An 8,244-nucleotide genomic window follows, 5' to 3' on the forward strand; every position below is an offset into this window, starting at 1 on the left:
TTGGCAGCATTAGCACTGCTGAATGATGTTGCTTTCGTGCCTTAATTTCACTATTAAAAAGAAAGCATACAGTGGAACTTTCACAACTCCAAAAGTGGTAAAATTCAGTGTAAACTATCCAAGTGCAGTGAGCATTTGACGGATGAACTCCACGAGTGTTGTGCTTTTTTATGTATATTTTTTGGATTGTGATGTGGCTGCACAATTCTCCCAATGATTGTAAAGAAGAGTAATGTTTCAGTACGATATTACTCTTAATGGATAAAACTTATCAACCAGCTGCAAGTCTAATTAACCTCCAGTTGGAAGCTAAGTGGTAAGTGAAAAGACCAGCAAAGTAAAGCTTGACAATAACCCCTCTTGTTTTCATAGGGTGAGTAGTTTTACAGTTTTGTTACCATGTTTTTTTTTTACCATTTTTTTCTGACATGAGAATACACTACGTTAGTTTTTGTGTCAACATTTTGGGGGCAGTTAAAACAACTGAGAAGTCAACTCACAGACTGCTTTTGACTTTGGAGGTTCCACTGTCTAACCTAGCATGTCATTACACTTGTATTGCAGCGATTTTCACAATTAACGTCATTTACTGTCAGCACATTCAGGGGTCAATGTTTCTTCTCGAGTCATCACTTGCATTTCACCATCTTTTGGGAGTTAATGGTAGACTCTTGTACAATCCTTTCCAGTAAGTGTGCAGTTTAAGTTAAAATGATCAGCTACCATCTTTTTTTTTTCTTTTCTTGTAACTTGGAAAGATGTGCAAGAGCCGCCAGTTAAAGATGATTACTTGTGGTTGACACTGTCATGTGGTTGCCAAATCTGATTACAATCATTTAACATTTTGTTCAACCTTAAACCTTGTCAATCAAAATAATGTTTAGGCTTAAATTGACCTTCTGCATTGTACACGTGTTTCTACAGTAACATTGCAAAACGTTTGTCAGTGCATTGTTTTTAAAAAAATGATAAAGGCTTGATTTGCACTGCAAGGTTCGAGTGACACAAATTGAAAATCACATGGGGGCCAGAATAATATAGACATGGATGTACTGTTTGAGATTTCTCTCCAACTAATGATTATTTTAATTCATCTGGTAATTATTTGGGGGATTAATCAATTAATTGGTTTTAAAAATAAAATTTCATACATTTGTTAAAACATTATTTCAAATGGAAATTGATTGATGGATGATTCAGTAACTTTTTTGGTCCATAACATCAAAAATGACCAAAAATGATGAACGTTTGCCAAAGTAAAAAAAGATGTTCACAAATGTCTTATTTTGATAAAACAGGAAGGTGACAGAAATCTGTAAATGTTTACCGTTGAGAGGCTGAAATCCAAAGATTTGGACAATTTCAAGTTAAACTAGCTCCGGAAACAATTAAGTAGCTGTTAAAATAGTTGTCAATTGTTTAATTGTTGCACATCTAGTCTCAACTTTTTTCTCAGCTGATATATTAATCATTCTATACTGAAGATACAGAATATATGACTGTGAGGACTGTTCGCTAATGTCTCCATGTGTTGCTACACTCTTTGTCTTCAATCCATTGCTTAAAGAGTTAAAGCACCAGAACATAGAGGGTATTTAGCATGAGCATTAAGCTAGTGGACTGAAAGGGGAAGCTATGCGGTTGTTTTAAATGTGCACAACGTAGGTCTCTGTTTGATTTTTAGTTTGACAGTAAACATCATGTGGGACTGTCAATAAACAGTATAAAGTCCTTTTTGTAGAATTGTTCGCAAATTGTTTTTGCCAAACTGTGGCGAAGTGAGTTTAGTTCATTGCAAACATACAACCCTCATAACTTAACCTTGGAAGTCCAACATCCCTAAAAAATGGTTGAAAGACAGCTCATATCTATGAAGAAAATTGGTAGGTTGTGTTACTTGGATCTCAAGGTACTACTGTTTAGGCTTTAAATCAGAACTGTGCACTTGGACCTGCAGTGTCAGTCCAGCCTAAAGCTCTTCTTTTGTATGAACTTATGTTGTGTGTTCTCTCTCTCCACTGCCAAACAGACAACTGCATGTGCCACATTCACTTCTACACCCTCTCAGTTTCAAGCCAGTGGAAGAAAAAAACCAATGATCGCAACCACGTATAAATTGTTTGTGTTATGTTTGTCATTCCTCTTACATGTATGTGCATTATTAGGTTGTTAGTGAAAGACTGCCCCCCGCCAACCATATTTGATTATTTTCCACCTCAAAGTCCATCAGACAAGCATTGACTACTCTTGGCTTATGGTCTCTAGATTGTGATGGCAATGATAACCTCCCAAAGTGAAGTAACATGGAGCATGGTAAAGAAAACGCTGACTTCTGTTCTCTTCAGTCTACATATGCTTTTAGGCAGGATTGTTCATTATGTCGTTACACCTCCAGCTAAGTTGTCACATCAGCAACTAGTGCAAATGTTATTTTAAGCAAGCAAATATGAACACATCTTCATCGTTGGAAGTAATCACCGGATCTCAAGCAAAGCATCTCTGCTTGTTTTACTCCTTTTAAAATTCCATAAAGATGATTGTCAAGTGTATTAATACTGTACGTTATCATTCCATTTCCACTTTGAGTGCAGTCCTGAGGAATTTTGCTGATATTTTTCTGTCCAACTATTACATTTCCTGCTGCCCACTGTGTCACGTCTACAAATCCTTTTAGTCTGGAGAGGAAAAATAAGTCAGTGGATCCTGCAAAGCTCCACTTTGAGTTGGAGATGTGTTATGGGAGCCGCGTGATGAGAGGCCCCACGCTGGCGGATGACCTAGTTTGTTCAATGGGAATTGCTAAAATGGAACATCTTCTCAGAAAGTGTGATTTTATAGTTAATTACATGTGTTGTCATAGCATGTGTAACACTTGAATGTAAGAAAAGAAAATAGCCATTTAAATTGCTAATAGCGATAACCTTGAGGATGTCTCACAAACCTCTGCCAGAGTTAAATACTGTATAGTGGTACAATACTTCGACTTGTGAATTTAATCTGTTCTGTGACCAATGCTCGAAATGCAAATTGCTCGTACCTCAAATCATCCCCGTTAAAATGAGTAGAAATGTCTTTAATCTGTTCCTTCTTCCCAAAAACACCAGGACAAGTATAATGCTACATTATTGGAATGTATAAAATACACAGTAACCTAATCAAATAGAATGTGAAGATTTAAACAGCTTTTGCATCATGATTTCATGCTTTAATTCGCAGGTGTCAAACTCAAAGCTAGGGACCCAGATCCAGCCAGCAATATGATTTTATGTGAGCTATGAAGGCAAATCTTTTGTGTCACCTTCCATGATTCTTGTTAATATCTGTACCAAAGATTCAAATTGTCATATCATAAATGATAATGTTGACCAAAGATCTCCACCTTCCTCCTGGTTTCAGAGCCAGTGTTGTCAACATCACAAACACGTGTGCTCTCACAAGTGGGTCTACCACATCAAGGCAACTAATCAGAGGAAAATATGGACAAAGGAGATACTAAATTGGGTCAAACAGAAGTAGCTGTTAGAGGGGCCTTTTCAGGACATTCGAACAACAACAAAATTAAATTAAATTGACACTTTTCTACTATGTCTGCATTAGAGAGTCACTGCATGAAAATCTAAATAGGCAAAATAGGGGATCTTTAAGAACGGCCCATATGCTCAATGGTTACATACAATGAAAAATGTTGTTGTCGTGCTAATGGTTAGCACCTGTACTATTGGTTTTAAAACACCTTTGGCAATGGTTATTTGAAAACAAACCGGGAGGAACACGTAGACTGATGACATATTAACACTTGCAGGCATATACGCCTTATCCTCTATGACAAATGAGCTCCAGCACTCCCGTGACTCTTGTGAGGATAAGCGGCTTGGGAAATGGATGTATAATTACAGCATCTTACCAATCACTTTCTTTAGCCATAGAAGAAGTAACTTTGTGCATTTGTGTCTGCATGACTGTATTAAACATCCCCCAGTGGCCAAGACGACGCACTCACCAGAGGCAACAGCACACTGAAATGAAATGCAGCATTAAATCATTATGCACTAATTGTTTAATTCTTCACATTATATTTAATTATGTTATCATGCTATGTTTTTATAGAGCATTATATTAGAGAGTGTTATTTTTCCTGATTCAATTTTCATTCATTTCAGTGGAGGAAGAGGATTTGAGATACACGTGTTTTGAGTTACAGCGTGTGACATCATCTTGTTACTAAAACTGTACAACGTTGTGAGTGGGATTCCTCTTTTCATACGGCGAAATTAGAAAATAAACTCTTCTAGCAACATTTTTATTTAGGCTTGGACTCAAAGTGAAAGAGGTATTCCCTCACAACCCAACCCAAAAATTCACAGAAAGTAGGTATGTCGTGTTTTGTGTAGTCCTAATAAATGCTCAAAACAATGCATCTCGCTTTCATATTTTGGCCAATCAAAAGAATAAACTGTATGTGGCAAGTGGAAATGTCACAATAAGTACAAGCCCCGGCTTTGCTTGATGTCCAACAGTGGGCCTTTTTGTTTCACTACACACGAATCCTAAAGCCCTTTTTCCTGTTGTTGCTCTCTCGCAGTGGGGGATTACGCGGCAAAGGGGTATTCTGGCTGGCTGCAGGTGGATTAAAGTCCTCCCAGAAATAGTGATCTTGTGATGTAGACTTTGACCTGACTATAATTGGACACAATTGTGTTCGGAATATAGGAATTCTAAACATTAGAGCTAAGTTTGGCTTCTCATTGATTTGTGGCTCCGTGTAAATGGTGGGACTTGGTTCTATTTGTTTAGACTCCACATGCATTGTATTGCCTTTGATACAATTGTATCATCTCCATTCACAAGAGAGGACACATTTTAACTACCAGTCATAAGCACACATACAGTGGAACCCAATGCGTTCTCTGGTGATGGTGAATTCTCATATTGCTATCATTTCAAAACATTGAAGAAAATGGAAAGTGTCTTACAGTGTTCCACAGTGTCAATGCACCCTTAACTCAGGATTGGGCAAGCATTTATTCTCAAGGGCAACTTTAGATTTTTCATATAAACCGAGAGCCTAGCTCATGAAATTAGATTAAAATGAAAAATACGTTGATAATGTTTTTTAATTCATTCAGTAGTTATAATTAACCAATTGCATACTTATTAATGTATGTGATTATTTACAATGTTTTAAAGTTTTAAAGATGCAGGGGGCTTGCCTAATATTCAGAAGGAGGTTATTCCACAGAGATGGAGCACCAATGGAAAAACCTCTATCCCATTAGCGTTACCCACCGGGACGTAAACTCAGAGTCCTCAGCCTACGAGCCTCTGTGACAAACATCTGTGATTTTCCTGTGTTGTTAAGCAAACTCGGCATTCAATGCATACATGAGCCAAGTGTTCCCAGCAGGGGCTCAATAGCATTGATAGCATGGGGAAACTCGGCTAGGGTGCGGGCCAGACGAAAGCCTGGCTTAGACCGCGCCAACTCAGATTCAGGCTATACTCAGAGAATCAGCAAGTTTGACAAAAATAAAAAATGGAAAACAATTTATTAACCAAGTGGAGCCAAGCCACTCCAAAAGTGTTGGGGCTCCATATGCAATGAAAAAGACCACTGACTGGCAATTGAGTATTGTTTATAATTGGAGAAATCAAATGGAAATACAAGAATACTGCACACTAAAATCGGATACAGTATTCATACATCCATCCATTTACTTAGCCACTTATCCTCACAAGGGTTGCTGGGAGTGCTGGAGTCTATCCCAGCTGTCAATGGGCAGGAGGCGGGGTACACCCTGAACTGGTTGTTATAGAGTATTATGTAAGAGTAAAGTCAATCACATCAACATATAAATAATATAGTCAGGGGAAACATATTAGACCCACAGACGATGGTGGCTTCTCTCTTTGTTTTCTTTGACTTTCGAAACTGTTGATTTAACTTCAAATTGTAGCCCTTCTGTGACATTCAACATCAGAGGTTCCTCTCTATTTCTTATTCATCTTGTGCTTTGATGCATTTAATAAAAACGTCTTCTATCTTGAAATTCCCAGGAATGATACTGGGCCAACCTTCACCTTCCCGGTCAATTAGGATGGCGAACTGCAACACAAAGCAGCTTTGATGTGCTGGCCTTGTCCTGAGAAATGAAAGTAGACATGCATGATGGCCACAGCGGTCCAAGGCAGAGATTAGGTCGTGTTTGGTTAGCGGTTCCAGTGCTCTGCAATGATGTCCGTGTTTATAGAGACACCTATTGGGGGGTTAGCTTGATAAGGTGGAAACAAATCGAAAGAGCAGCGAGGCCGGGCAAGGACAAAAGGGGCGTTGCGAAAATGGCGGTATAGGAAGGGAGAAGATTTCTATGTAAAATCTTTTTTTATGTCAATTTGGCTCATTCTGAAAGTCAGGTACAGAAAATTAGTCTCGTAGACACTGCGAAACAAAAAAGTTAAAGCAGTGTCTTGGGGGAAAAAAGCTTCACCACCAAATGAGTTCATGTGTGGGTTTGCACATTTCTCACTCATGCATTTACACACAGATTATTGTCACAACTAACCTGACTTTCTTTTTTTATTGCAGCATCAAGTCGCAAGCCTTATTATCTTGTTGGCTTCAATTCAACCATCCAAAAGTGAAACTCCAGCTCTAATTGATTTGAACCACCATGTTGGTTTCTTTCGGCTTGTCCCTTTCGGGGTCGCCACAGCGTGTCATGTTAACTCTAAATACATATGTCTTCAAATAAATTGACTGCAGATTATTTTCAGGACTTTGAACTTACATTTACAAAAATGATTAAATACCAGGCTGCACAGTGTACTAAGGTTTAAGGTTATCTAATGTCTTTTCTTTTGTCTAGCAGTTATACAGTACATCCAAATTTGTTCGGTGGGCATTTCCTGATTCTGTTTTTCTTATACAAGCCTAGGTGTCAATGAAAAGACAAATGGAAATGTGAATTTCTGCAAATGTTTGGGTAAACTTTTGAGGTTTCATTAAGATTTTTTGTATCTATATTTTAATTTGAAGATTGCACTCATTATAAGGTTTTATGGTAGAATAGTACAGGAAATGTATGAGTGCAGCAGAACAGCAGTGAGATGTGCTGTAGGTGTGTCAGAAGAATTTACGGTGGAGGTGGGACTGCATCAGGGATCCGTGCTGAGCCCCTTCTTATTTGCGGTAGTAATGGATAGGCTACCAGACGAGGTTAGACTGGAATCCCCTTGGACTATGATGTTCGTAGATGATATTGTGATCTGCAGTGAAAGCAGGGAGCAGGCGGAGGAACAATTAGAAAGATGGAGGCACGCACTGGAAAGGAATGAAGATTAGCCGAAGTAAAACAGAATATATGTGCATGAATGAGAGGGGCAGAGCGGGAAGAGTGAAGCTCCAGGGAGAAGAGATAGCGAAGTTGGACGACTTCAAATACTTGGGGTCAACAATTCAGAGCAATGGAAAGTGTGGTAAGGAAGTGAAGAAACGGGTCCAAGCGGGGTGGAACAGTTGGCGGAAGGTGTCTGGTGTTCTATGTGACAGAAGAGTCTCCGCTAGGATGAAGGGCAAAGTTTATAAAACAGTGGTGAGGCCGGCCATGATGTACGGGTTAGAGACGATGGCTCTGAAGAAACAACAGGAAGCAGAACTCGAGGTAGCAGAAAGGAAGATGTGGAGGTTCTCACTTGGTGTCAACAGGTTAGGATTAGAAATGAGCTCAGTAGAGGGACAGCCAAAGTTGGATGTTTTGGAGACAAGGTTCGAGAGAGCAGACTTCGATGGTTTGGACATGTCCAGAGGCGAGAGAGTATATTCGTAGAAGGCTGTTGAGGATTGAGCTGCCAGGCAAAAGAGGGAGAGTAACACCAAAGAAAAGGTTGATGGATGTTGTGAGGGAGGACGTGAGGACAGTGGGTGTTAGAGAGGAGGATGCACGAGATAGGCTTAAAAGAAAAAAGATAACATGCTGTGGCGACCCCTGACGGGACAAGCCGAAAGAAAAAGAAGAAGATTCTTTACAAGGTCCACCTTCAACTGTTTCCTAGCCTATTGCAGGGCACATATTAGACAGAAAAATAATTCACAGTCAAACCAATTTAAAGTCATCAGTGAACCTAACCTGCAAGTTTTTGTAATACGGGAGGAATGTTGTAGAACTTTCTTCGTCGGTGTGTGATGAGGAAATAAGTAAGACAACCACTTTCAAGAACATGTGTCACTTACGTAAAGAGAGAAACACA

The sequence above is a fragment of the Syngnathoides biaculeatus genome, chromosome 18 (genome assembly GCF_019802595.1).
Source record: "Syngnathoides biaculeatus isolate LvHL_M chromosome 18, ASM1980259v1, whole genome shotgun sequence".
NCBI lineage: Eukaryota > Metazoa > Chordata > Actinopteri > Syngnathiformes > Syngnathidae > Syngnathoides > Syngnathoides biaculeatus.